Consider the following 13,039-nt stretch of genomic DNA (forward strand, 5'->3'; position numbering starts at 1 on the left):
CTCCAACTCAATCAGATCAACAAACAATTCCCTACCATCTACCTCCATAGGCAATGCTCTAATCCACTTCCTAGAAACTACCAATTCTCCTATTGGTAACAAGGTTTGAAATCCCCTAGCATACACACCACTAGGTCTACAAAGCTGATCTATTACCCTAGCAGATACAAATGAATGGGTAGCCCCTGAATCAACAATGCAGTATACAAAGAACCAGCACTAGAGATTTGATCTGTCACAACTGAGGGGCTACCCTACGCCTCAGTCTGTGTCAAAGTGAATACCCTGGCAGGAGCAAGACTGTCACTCTACTTCTGATCCTCCCTCTTAACTTGAGGGCAATCCCTCTTCAGATGGCTGGCACTTCAACAAACAAAGCAGGCCCTGATCCTGCACTCACCCTGGTGTCGACGCCTGCACCGTGGACACATAGGAAAACTCCTCCAATTATCACTGCTACCCTGACGGCCAACAAAAGCACCCCGCACTCTCCTATCAGAACTAGGAGGAGTAAATGAATCTGGAACTCTTCTTTTCTGCTCACTGGGGCCACTGCCCCGACTAGACCCAACAAAAGGAGGCACCGTCCTCCTAGCATCGCGCCTAACAGCGCTGTCCTTCCATATCTGATTCTCAGCCCTCTCTGCAGTAAGGGCCTTATCCACTGCTTGGGCATAAGTAATAGTCTCTGGACTCAATGTAATATTCACATCACGGGCAATCATCACATTCAAACCCCCGTATAAATCTATCTCTCCTGGCCGCATCCGTCGGCACTAAGTCTGGCGCAAACTTCGCCAGTCTGTCGAATCTCAAGGCGTACTCAGTAACTGATAACCTGTTCTGAGTCAGGTTGATAAACTCATCAACCTTCACAGCTCGAACTGCTATGCTATAGCATTTCTCATTAAAGATACTCTTAAATTCCCCCCATGTCATGACTGCAACATTCCTCCGCTGACTCACCACATCCCACCAGATGCGGGCATCATCCTTAAGCATATAGCTCGCACAAGCAACCCTTTCACTTCCTTCGACCCTCATAAAGTCTAAAATCAAGGAAATCATGTTCATCCACTGCTCTGCCCGCAGTGGGTCCGATCCACCCTCAAAGGTAGGAGGTTGTTGCTTCCTGAACCTCTCATACAAAGGTTCCCACTTATTCTCCAAAGCAGACTGAACAGGCACCAGCGCTGTAACCTGCAGCACTGGCAGCCCAGTAACCTGAGGCAGAGCCTGTTGCCTCATCTGATGGAGTTCTTCCTCTGTTCTCTGCAGTCTAGCCTCCATTTCGGCCAATATCTGTTGCCAGTTCTGTGGGGCAAATGGAGGGTCCTGACCCTGATTGTCATCCTCGGCCCTACTACCGCGGAGTCTAGATGATTGTCGAGGCATCTCAACAAATATGCCTGCAACCAACGACGCCGCTCATTAGGCATGATAACAACATCCAAAACCACCTCCCAGGCACATCAGTAATCCACACATAATAACTCATATAGCATATAACACACAACGGGTCGTGCCCTAGCATCATGCATATGTTAATTCATTCATCATGCTCTATACAAGATAAGCAGGCAAACAGGGCATTCAAACACATATTCGGACATATCAGCCAATCTTACCAACCAACCCTGAGTTAAGCCTATTACTGACTGCGTGTGTACATGATCGGTCAATCTCCAGAACCAATAACCTTGGCTCGCTCTGATACCAAGTTGTAACGCCCTACTTCCTTAGAGCCGTTACTAAGTGAGTTTAAAAACGTGCTACACACTCGCTAATCGAGGTTTTAAGTCAAACAGTGTATTTAAGCCGTAAACAAAGGAAAAACATTAGAAGTAGTAATTTTTCATAGTAAATCATAAAAGCTTTACACTTGGGATCCCAAAATACAATTTAGAAATATTTACAACAAAAAAACTGTACTAAGTCAGCTAAACGACAAAATCTAAATTTATTTACAAACATCTCCCAAAATCCTCTGGCTGTGGCAGCTAGGCTGGCCAAACATGTACACGGCGCCTCATGCCTACTGTACTCATGGTTGGTTGATCTTCTCTTTACCCTTACCTGCACCATAGAGCATCTGTGAGCCGAAGCCCAGCAAAAAACCCACAAAGAGATAACATATTCAACACATATATCAAGCACATAAATAGGCCACCAATGGCTAAACACATACGGCCTAACCGTCCCAGGCGTTTACCAAGCCCTGGGTTCGCGGACCACGCCGTGAGGATATCCCAGGTATCCTTCTAGGGACTCGCCCTGGCAACTCGCACTCTACGTGCTCAATGCTGCTCTCGGCCCCTTGCCGTTCTCGATCTACACCGTTCCCAGCTCTAGCCGACCATTCACATCATAATACACATAGCATAACAAGCAAGTATAGAATTCCAGCATATTCAGTTAAAGGGCTATGCCCCGCAGTTCTAACATATTGGGCTCGGACCTGCATATCAATTCCATTCAAACACATTGGGCTCAGCCCTGCACACAAGCTCTATGGGAACAAGGGTTTTCTTACCTGAGTTCCGAGCTTTCTGAGCACCGATGCCCCGAGCACAGTCCTCTAACGTGAGCCTCGCCGAAACCCTAGTCACAACACAGTAACAATGTCCATCTATCAAATTCTAATCCAATAAATAACTTCGAGCCATAACCCCAACCTCCGTGACCTTGAATTCTATCAATCCGGGTGATAAAATCCATCCCGAGCCTTACCCATTAAATTCCCAAGCCTAAATATCCTTAAAAACTCAGATTCGCACTAAGGTCCGCGGCCCCACCCACAAGAGCCGTGGCTAGCCTTGAAACAGAGCCTAGCACCTCACTGACCCCCACACGGGCCGCGGCGCGCCCACCAAGCGCCGCGGCGTGCGTGAACCTCTCGGCCACCCATGGCCGCGCACACACACGGGCCGCGGCGCACCCCTCCTAGGGTCGTGGCTCTCACCTACGAACCCAGAATTCCTCATCAGTTTGCTACCTTTCCTTCAAGCCAATCCTCACCAAAACCAAACTAACAATCCTAGATAATTAACACCATCATTCCAGCTCAATAACAACACTAAAACCCCATTGAATCCTACTCCAAAACTCAGCTAAGGCACCCAAAAGTAGACCAAGCTTGACCAACATGCAATCCTCAAAACCAGCAGAAATTCAAGACCAAATCTTAATAATTAGAACTTACCTCTTACTGAATTAAGCTTCTGAACCAGTTTCCCCTATGCCTCAATCTTCAAGCTTCAAGTTCCCTTAGATTTCCCCAGCTGAAAATCTTTAGCTTTAAGTTGATTTCCCTTAGGTTTCCCTTGAGTTTTCCTTAGAGAGTGAAAGAGAGAGAGAAGTAAGACCTATCTTCAGTTGGGAGGAGGTATGAGTCGGTTTCTAAAGTTTCTAAACTATTCCTCTATTTTGTTTTACTTGACTTAAGTCTAAAGGGTTACCTCAAGGCTCGGGGTACCAAAACGTCCCCGAGGGCAAAATGGTAAATTTCCCCAATATTCCCGCCTAGACATTCTATCCTCGAATATATCTCCAAATGTTTATTTCCATGTCCCGATAATCCCATAACACACCTAGTACCCAAATTACCCCTCGACTCGCTCTGAGTTCGAATCTCAACCCTGTTGTGACTTTCTGACTAACCGCTCACCAGGACTGTCTCGATCCGTGCTACACAAATATATCACATATACATAGCATTTATCACATTTATCACACGTATGCCTCTAATATCCAGACGGGGCCCACATGCACATTTAACTCAATTAAACATGCATCATATTTATATATTCACATAAATCCACATATAAGCATATTAAATCACTTATTGACCTCCAGGCGCACTAATCAAGACCCTAAGCCCGATTAGCAAATTCGGGTCGTTACAGAGAGCCTTGGGCTCTCTAACTTGGGGTGAGCCGCAACTCCTTTGTTTTGAGCCACGGCGCTTGAAAGGTTTTTGAGCCCTAGGACGGTTTTGAGTGTGGGAACTCATACCTAAGGGATTGGGATCGATTCTACTACCCGGTTTAGTAGAATTTGACATCTAGGAGGCTAGGACTCTGTCCGAAAGCCTTTATTCGCTCATTTTGACGAGATTCTCTATTGGTTGTGACTAGGTTATCGCTAGGGGCTCAGAACCAAGATCGTGCTCAAGGGTCATTCTTAATACATGTTGCACTCGGACCTAAGGTAAGAAAACCGCACCCAATACATGATATGTGATAAGGGCTTGGCCGGTTGTTGATTATAACTATGAATATGGCTTGACCCCTAAGAATGAACATGATTTAGGTTATGCTTGAATTCTCTACATCTGGATAATTGTTTAGTGAATGCTTGCCTTGCTTGCATAGGTAGGGCTTGGCCCTGTTAAGGAACATGGTTATTACTGTGTTTGTGTGTGATTAGTTAAGAAACCATGATTTATAAGTATGCATACTTGTATTATATGAAGTATGCTTATCTGTATATGTGTCTGTTTTTCTTCTTGTATGAATGTCTGATTAAAGCCTTGACTTATTAGTCAAGGGCGGCAATAGAGCGTTGCGTGTTGGTCGAGAGGCTTAGGTCCAATCAGGGTGGTACTATTATGTTGATCGACCCTATAGTCGTTGGAAAACAAAGCGTTTGGCTAGCTCTATGGCCAGTTACTCAGAGCTAAGGGCAAGGGCCCCAAGTGACTCTATCGTCACATAGCTAAGGCATAGGCCCCAGGTTGACTCTATGGTCATCTATTTAAGGCAGCGGGCCCCAGAATGATCGAATGATTATTTATTTGTAATTATATTCATGCATGAGTAGGATTTTACTGTTGGGCATGATAGATATGTATCTAGAATCTGTATTTACTGTTCATGGATGTGTTCAAGTTTTCTTGTCGAGCCTTGGCTAACGGGTTCTATTTGGTGCAGGTAGGGGGAAAGGAAAGCTAGACCAGCCATGAATTGGAGAGCTTTGGTGGCAGCGTGTACATATGCGGCTGCTCGACCACCACAGCCAAGGATATCTCAGAGGAAATAGGGTTGTATCCCTTATTTTTTTGTCGCTTTGGCCGACTAGTTGTACTTTTGATTTGTATATACCATTTTAAACAATCGTTTGTAACATTTTGGGATCTGATGTATGTATTAAACTTTTAAATGAAAAGCCAACATTTCCTTTGACCAAATTTTTTAACCCTAACCCTTGACTTTAACCTTAGTTACATGTTTATAGCCAAATGACTAGATTAGCAAGTCTAACACCATTTAAAGTACATAGTATAACGATCCTAGTGTGGTGGATACAATTATGGCCGTGCCAGTGGAACCATGACAGACCATATTAGTCCGTGAGGTTTTGGATGTGTTTCTAAAGGATTTTCCAGGGTTACATCCACACAGGGAGATAGAGTTTGTGATTAAAGTGGTGTTAGAGACTGAACCAGTGTTTAGAGCACCTTACAGGATGGCTCCAACAGAGCTGAAGGAACTAAAGGTTAAATTACAGGAGTTACTAGACTTGGGTTTTATCAGGCCCAATTTCTCGCCATGGGGTGCACCAATTCTCTTCGTGAAGAAGAAAGATGGTTCTCTGAGGATGAGGATTGATTATAGAGAATTGAACAAGTTGACTATCAAGAACAGGTATCCTTTGCTAAGGATTGATGATCTGTTTGATCAGTTACAGGGCAGGTCTGTATTCTCCAAGATAGATCTTCGATCTTGTTATCACCGGCTAAGGATAAGGGAGGAGGATATACTGAAGACAGCTTTTCGCACCAGGTACGTGCATTATGAGCTTTTGGTGATGTCATTTGGACTGACTAATGCCCCAGCAACATTTATGGATCTGATGAACATGGTGTTCAAAGATTACTTGGATCAGTTTGTGATCATCTTTATCGATGGTATAATGGTATACTCTCAATCAGAGACAGAGCACGAGCAACATCTCAAATTAGTACTATAGAGGCTGAGAAAGCACATGTTGTATGTGAAATTCAAGAAGTGTGAGTTCTGGCTGCCACAGGTGACTTTCTTAGGTCACATAGTCAGTAAGGGTGGAATTATAGTGGATCCAATGAATATTTAGGCGGCCAGAGATTGGACAAGGCCGAAGAATGCTCAGAGATCAGAAGTTTCTTGGGATTGGCAAGTTATTACAAATGCTTTGTGGAGGGGTTTTCCAATATTGTGTCACCACTGACAGAGTTCACACGCAAGAATAAGAGGTTCATATGGTCAGACAGGGGTGAGGACAATTTCCAAAGACTAAAGAAGAATTTTGTAACGTCCCAAATTTCCTAATAAGGCTTAGGACCTTGATTATTGGGCAGGATGACAAATTATGGAAATTATGTGATTATGTGATATATATGTGTATCATTACATGATTATGTGAGTTATATTATAATATGACTTGATATGCAAGTTTAGGTGTATTAAATATGCATGTTGGCCCATTTCTGATTAAAAGGGCTTTTTTTTTTTTAATTTGGCCTGTTATGGGGTATATTTGGCATATGTAATGTCCCAAATTCCTGAATGTGGCTTAATGCCTATATTTGGGGGCCTAGAGGGCCATAATCGATTTAATGTGATTGGGTGATTATATGCATGATTATGTGAGTTATATTATTATAGGATGATATTTGCATGCATGTGAGCCCACTTCTTATAAGAAGGGCATTTTCTTTATTTTGGCCTGTTGAGGGCATATTTGTATATTTGTGTGCATGTATGTGATATATGGGTGAGACTACATTGTTATGTGGATATGTTTAAGCTATTCGGTGTGAGACGATCCTAGGAATCAAGTTAGCGGTTTTGTTATAACGGGGTCAATTACCGGGATATTGGGTAATGAGAATGATTATTTGATGATATATTGGGAGTTAGTGAGATCAGAAGAAAATTCTGGGAATTTTGACTATTTTACCCTCTGGGGCATTTTTGAGACCCTGAGCATTGGGATTTACTTGAGGTTACTTACGCTTGAAGTAACCTATTAGAAAGAAAATACGTTCAAAACACAATCTCTCTTTCTCCCGTTATCCCTTTTTACTGTTTGTCGCATTTTCGAAGGAAACTTGAGTTTTAGGACTCATATTCAAGCAATGATCGAGTTATAGTGATTCTAGGGATGATTAGAAGCTTTTAGCCGGAATGTTTTAGCTGGGAAACGACTCAATCAGAGGTAATCCAAGCTTTAAGTTTTGAGTTTTCAAGTTTATAAGCTTCGATTGGATTTTTTGTGTTGATGAGTTTTTGAGATTTTTTAGCCTCGAGTTTTGATGGTTTTGGACCATTGGGATGTTTGGGAGCTTCTTTTTTGGGATTTGGATATGTTTTGGTAGGTTTTTGGAAGATTTTAAAATGGGGAACATGAAGTTTTTAGCTGGGTTCTAGGTTGGGCTGCGATCCTGTTGTTGGGCACTAGGGCCCAAGCTTGATGAAGAGGAGAAGAGTGGCTGATGGGCATTAGAGCAGTGGTGCTTGGTAGGCGGCCCGCGATGCGGGTGCAGAAAGATTGGGGCAGGGGCCTCTGTTATGAGGCGGGCCGTAGCTCATGGGTGTGGGGCCACAACGCTTAAGGGCAATTTTGGCCAAAGATATGTTTTAATCGTGGGAACTTAAACCTAAGGCCTCGGGGTCGATTCTACTACCTGGTTTAATAGGATTTGAGGTCCCAAGACTAGGACTTGGTCTGGGAATCTTTTATTACTCATTTTATTGATGGGGTTTCATATTTGGTTATGATTTGGTGACCGCTAAGGGCCTAAGGACAGGATCGTTCTCAAGGGTTGTTCTTAACTTATTTTACGCTCAAGCTTGAGGTTAGAAAACTGCACCCATTGCATGATATACATGATTATTGTTGAAGCATGTTGATTGCTCTATATTTTGATATCTGTTGCATTATGAATGCTTGAATGCATTGTTTATCTGAGCAACGCACTGACTTATTAATCAGAAACGACAATGGTGTTACGTGCTGGTCGTGAAGCTCTGACTTATTAGACAATATCGGCAATAGTATTGAGCGTTGGTCGTATGGAATTGACTTATGAGTCAAGAGCGGCAATAGCGTATTGAACGTTGTTCGATATGATTAGATCTAATCAACAAAAGCATTACATGCTCGTCTGACCTATTGGTCGAAGAAAACTAAAGAGCTTGGCTAGTTACTCAGAGCTAGGGCTAAAAGTCTCAAGTGACTTGATGGTCACATGGCTTAGGAGCAAGACCACAAGATGTCTTATTAGTTATCTATTCAGGGCGCAGGACCTCAGGATGTCTTATTAGTCATCTATTCAGGGCGCAGAACCCCAGAATGACTTAATAATCATTAATCCAGGGTGTAGGACCCCAGAATGACTTTACAGCCATCATCTAATTAGGGATGCAAGCCCCAAAATGATCATTTATTAATACTTGAGTGGAGAGCTTAGGTGGCGCAGGTAAAGGGAAAGAGAAGCTTACCCAGCCTTGAGTGGAGAGCTTAGGTGGCGAGGTGTGCATATGTAGTCGCTTGACCACCACGGCCAAGGTGTTTCTCAGGGGAACTAGGGTTTAACCCTATTTTTGCTGCTTAGGTCAGTGGATTGTAACTTTTGAACTGTAATGACCATTTTGGATTGTACACAACTTTGTAGACATTTTTATGGGATCTCATGCACAGTTTAATGTTTTAAATAAAACATATCCATTCCTTTTGACCAAGATTTTAACCCTGGCCCATTAATAACACTTAGATGCACGTTTATGGCTTAATGACTCGTTTAGAAAAGTTAAACATTATTTAAAGTACACAATGTGACAGTCTTGGCTAACCAGGGCGTTACAACTTGGTATCAGAGCATGCCAAGAGTTAGGGTTCCTGTAGACTGGCTGGGCATGTAGACTCACCACTGAAGACAAGCTCGACTCATGGTTCAGTAACTATTTATGTGATATGTGTTTAACTGCTTTATCTACCTGCATGAGATACACTGATAGGGTTGTCCCTTGACTGCTGCATGATGAGCAAGAACATTCTTATTAGCCCTGATATTGCTAGAACATGCTTATTAGCACTGATATTGCTAGAACATGCTTATTAGCATTGTTAATTGTTAATTTCTAATTGCTAAATGTTAACTGCTATGTTTATAAATCAACATGTTTGCTAGTATGATTGTGGAACATGGATGAGTATCTGTGTGATCTTGGACCATGAGGAGGCAAGAGGTTTAGTTATGACTACCTAACTGGCCACATTGATTATTGAAGCATTGTATAAGTTGATAGTATGCTTCCAAGGAAGATAGATTCATCAGCTGGCCAGAAAGACCAAGGCCAGAGTGACAAACAGGGTCAGAATAATGACCAGGGTTAGACCCCTCAGCCAGCTTCTGAAAACTGGTAGCAGTTGCTTATTGATTTACAAGCCAGAGTAATGAGGTAAGAAGAAATTAGCCTCCTAAGACAACAACAGATTCCTAGAGGGAACATCTTGCCAGAGGCACTACTTGTAGCAGTGCCAACAGTTGAGCAGTTGCCAGAAGCTGGAAGTAAATGGGAACCTCTTTATGAAAGGTTCAGGAAACAACACCCTCCAGATTTATAGGGTAGTGCAGATCCAGCTAAGGCAGAGCAGTGGATGAGTATGGTTACCACCATCCTTGACTTTATGAGGGTGTCTGGTAATGATAGGGTGGCTTGTGCCACATATATATTTAGGGAGGATGTCCGAATTTGGTGGGAAGTTATATCCCAAACCATAAATGTTAATGCCCTGAGTTAGGAAGAGGTTTAGACCGTGTTTAATGAAAAGTGCTATAATGATGCCATCAGGGCTGCAAAAGCTTAAGATTTCAAGAAGTTGTTTCAGGGAAGTTTGTCAGTGATTGAGTATGCTTTAAAGTTTGACAGACCGACAATGTTTGCAATGGAACTGGTGCCCACTGATGGGACTAGAAGGGAGAGGTTTCTCCAGGGGCTACAGCCTAGGATAACCCATGATGTTCGTATTACCACTACTTATGCACTGTAGTGACTACTTATGCACAGGTGGTTGAGAAGGCGCTCATAGCTGAGAGCACATAAACAAGATCTAGCGGGACATTTTAGCCAGGAGAGACATTAGGAGGGTGGGACCTCCATTTATAGGTTCAGGTAGGGGCAGAGGCCCCAGTGATCAGAAGAGAAAGGCTCCTGATGCCTTCCCAGCTCCAGGCCTTGACAGATGACCACGTGGTATTACAATGGGCTGCCAAGGCAGCAGTAAGGCCTAGAGGACTTTTCTTGAGTGCCCTAGATGCAAGAGGCACTATCTAGGGGAGTGTCGGGCAAGAGCTTGCTTTTTATGCAGAGTAGCGGGACATTTGAAGAAAGATTTCCCAAGAGTAAGAAAGCAATAGCTAAGAAAGGTGGACAACTGGGCCCCATCTTGAGTGTTCGCATTAACTCAGGCAGAATCTGAGGCTTGTCCCTTAGTTGTTATAGGTCAACTTTTTAGTGCTGGAACCTCTTATACTGTTTTCATTGATTCTAGTGCCACACATTCTTCTGTTGCTAGTATAATTATTGATAGACTGTGTAGACCATGTGATTATTATGCTGTGGGGTTTGAGACCATATTACCTACTGAGGAGCTAGTAGTATCTAGATGATGGGTCAGATCATTGCCAATGACAGTGGAGGGCAGAGAGTTATCATTTGATTTGATAGAGTTAGTTATGACCGACTTGGACATGATTCTGGGTATGGATTGGTTGGTGAAGTATGGGGCAACCATAGATTGCAGAAGGAAGATTGTATCCTTTGAGCCTGAAGGAAGATGGTAACCTTTTGTGTTTGTTGGCACTATGCATGGACCCCGTATACCTATGATATATATTTTGAGGGTTAGAGATCTATTGCAATGAGGTTGCATAGGATTCTTAGCCAATGTGGTTGATACCACTCAGGTCATGCCAGTGAGACCAGATGAGACCAGACTAGTCTATGAGTTTGTGAATGTGTTTCCAGAAGATTTACCAGGAATGCCGCCACACAAGGAGATTGAATTTGTGATTGAAGTGGCACCAAGGACGAAGCCAGTGTCTAGATCACCTTACATAATGGCCCCATCATAATTAAAAGAACTGAAGGTATAGCTGCGATTGCTGTTAGCCTTAGGTTTTATCAGACCGAGTTTCTCACCATGGGGTGCACCAGTTCTGTTTGTGAAGAAGAAAGATGGTTCTCTAAGGATGTGTTTTGATTATAGAGAAATGAACAAGTTAACAATCAAGAACAAGTATCCTCTGCCAAGGATAGATGATCTATTTTGATTAGTTGCAAGGTAAAATGGTATTCTTTAAGATAGACCTCCGATCTGGTCATCATCAGTTGAGGGTCAAGGAGGGAGATATATCAAAGACTGCCTTTCGCACTAGATATGGGAATTATGAGTTCTTAGTCATGTCCTTTGGGTTGACTAATGCCCCAACTTCTTTTATGGATTTGATGAACAGAGTGTTCAAGGACTATTTGGACCAGTTTGTGATCATCTTCATTGATGATATTCTGGTTTATTCTCAGTCAGAGTTATAACATGAGCATCATTTGAGGTTGGTTCTACAGAGATTGAGGGAACACATATTATTTGTAAAATTCAAGAAGTGTGAATTCTGGTTATCTCAGGTAACTTTCCTTGGGCACATTGTCAGTAAGGAGGGGATCAAGGTAGACCCAACCAAGATAGAGGCGGCCAGAGATTGGCCAAGGCCAAAGAATGAATCAGAGGTTAGAATTTTCCTTGGGTTGGCAAGCTATTACAGGCATTTTGTGGAAGGATTCTCAAAGATTACCACCTCATTAACTGAGCTGACATGCAAGAATCAGAAGTTTGTGTAGTCAAACAAGTGTGAGGACAGCTTCCAGGAACTAAAGCAGCGGTTGATTACAGGTCCAGTTTTGAGTCTCCCAACAGATCATGAGAAGTTTGTGATATACTGTGATGCCTCACATTAGGGTTTGGGGTGTGTTCTTATGCAGTCAGGGAAGGTGATTGCTTATGCCTCACGACAGTTGAAAGAGTATGAACAGAGATACCCCACTCATGATTTAGAGTTGGCAGCGGTGGTCTTTGCATTAAAGGTATGGAGGCATTACCTTTATGGGGAGAAGTGTGAGATTTATACTGACCATAAGAGCCTGAAGTACATTTTCACACAGAAAGACTTGAACATGAGACAAAGGCGTTGGCTGGAGTTAGTGAAAGATTATGATTATGAAATCTTGTATCATCTAGGAAAGGCCAACGTGGTGGCAGATGCTTTAAGCCGAAAGTGTTTGGGACAGATCTTCAGTGCAAGGCTGATATTCAAAGGATTAGCTGAGGATATGACCAGAGATGGCATAGAGTGGCGTGTAGGCCAATTGGCCAACATTACGCTACAGTCTATGTTGTTGGAGAGAATAAAGGAAGGTCAGTTGGGTGATCCACAGCTGACCAAGATCAGAGAGGATGTTTTAGCTGGAGTGTCCAGAGATTATACAGTGTCAGAGATGAGCTTATTGAGATACAAAGGCTGGATATGTGTTTCAATGGACACTGCTATGAGGCGGGTGATTCTAGATGAATCTCATACTACTCATTACTCTTTGCATCCAGGCACCACGAAGATGTATTAGGATGTGAGATCGGTGGCCTGAGATGAAGAGGGATGTGGCAGAGTATGTTGCTAAGTGCTTGATATGTCAATAGGTCCAGGCTGAGCATCAGAAGCCATCAGGGCTATTAGAGCCTCTCGACATCCCATAGTGGAAATAGGAGGACATCATGATGGACTTCATGGTGGGGTTACCCGGAACTGTGGGTCAGCATGATTCAGTGTGGGTTATCATTAATTGATACACCAAGTCAGCTTACTTCTTACCAGTGAGGACTACCTATAAAGTTGACCAGTACGCATATCTTTATGTGAGAGAGATTGTGCGCCTTCATGGGGCACCGAGGTCTATCATGTCAGATCATGACCCCACATTCACTTCCAAGTTCTGGGGAAGTT

Source organism: Humulus lupulus, chromosome X (assembly GCF_963169125.1).
Source record: "Humulus lupulus chromosome X, drHumLupu1.1, whole genome shotgun sequence".
NCBI classification, from domain to species: Eukaryota; Viridiplantae; Streptophyta; class Magnoliopsida; order Rosales; family Cannabaceae; genus Humulus; species Humulus lupulus.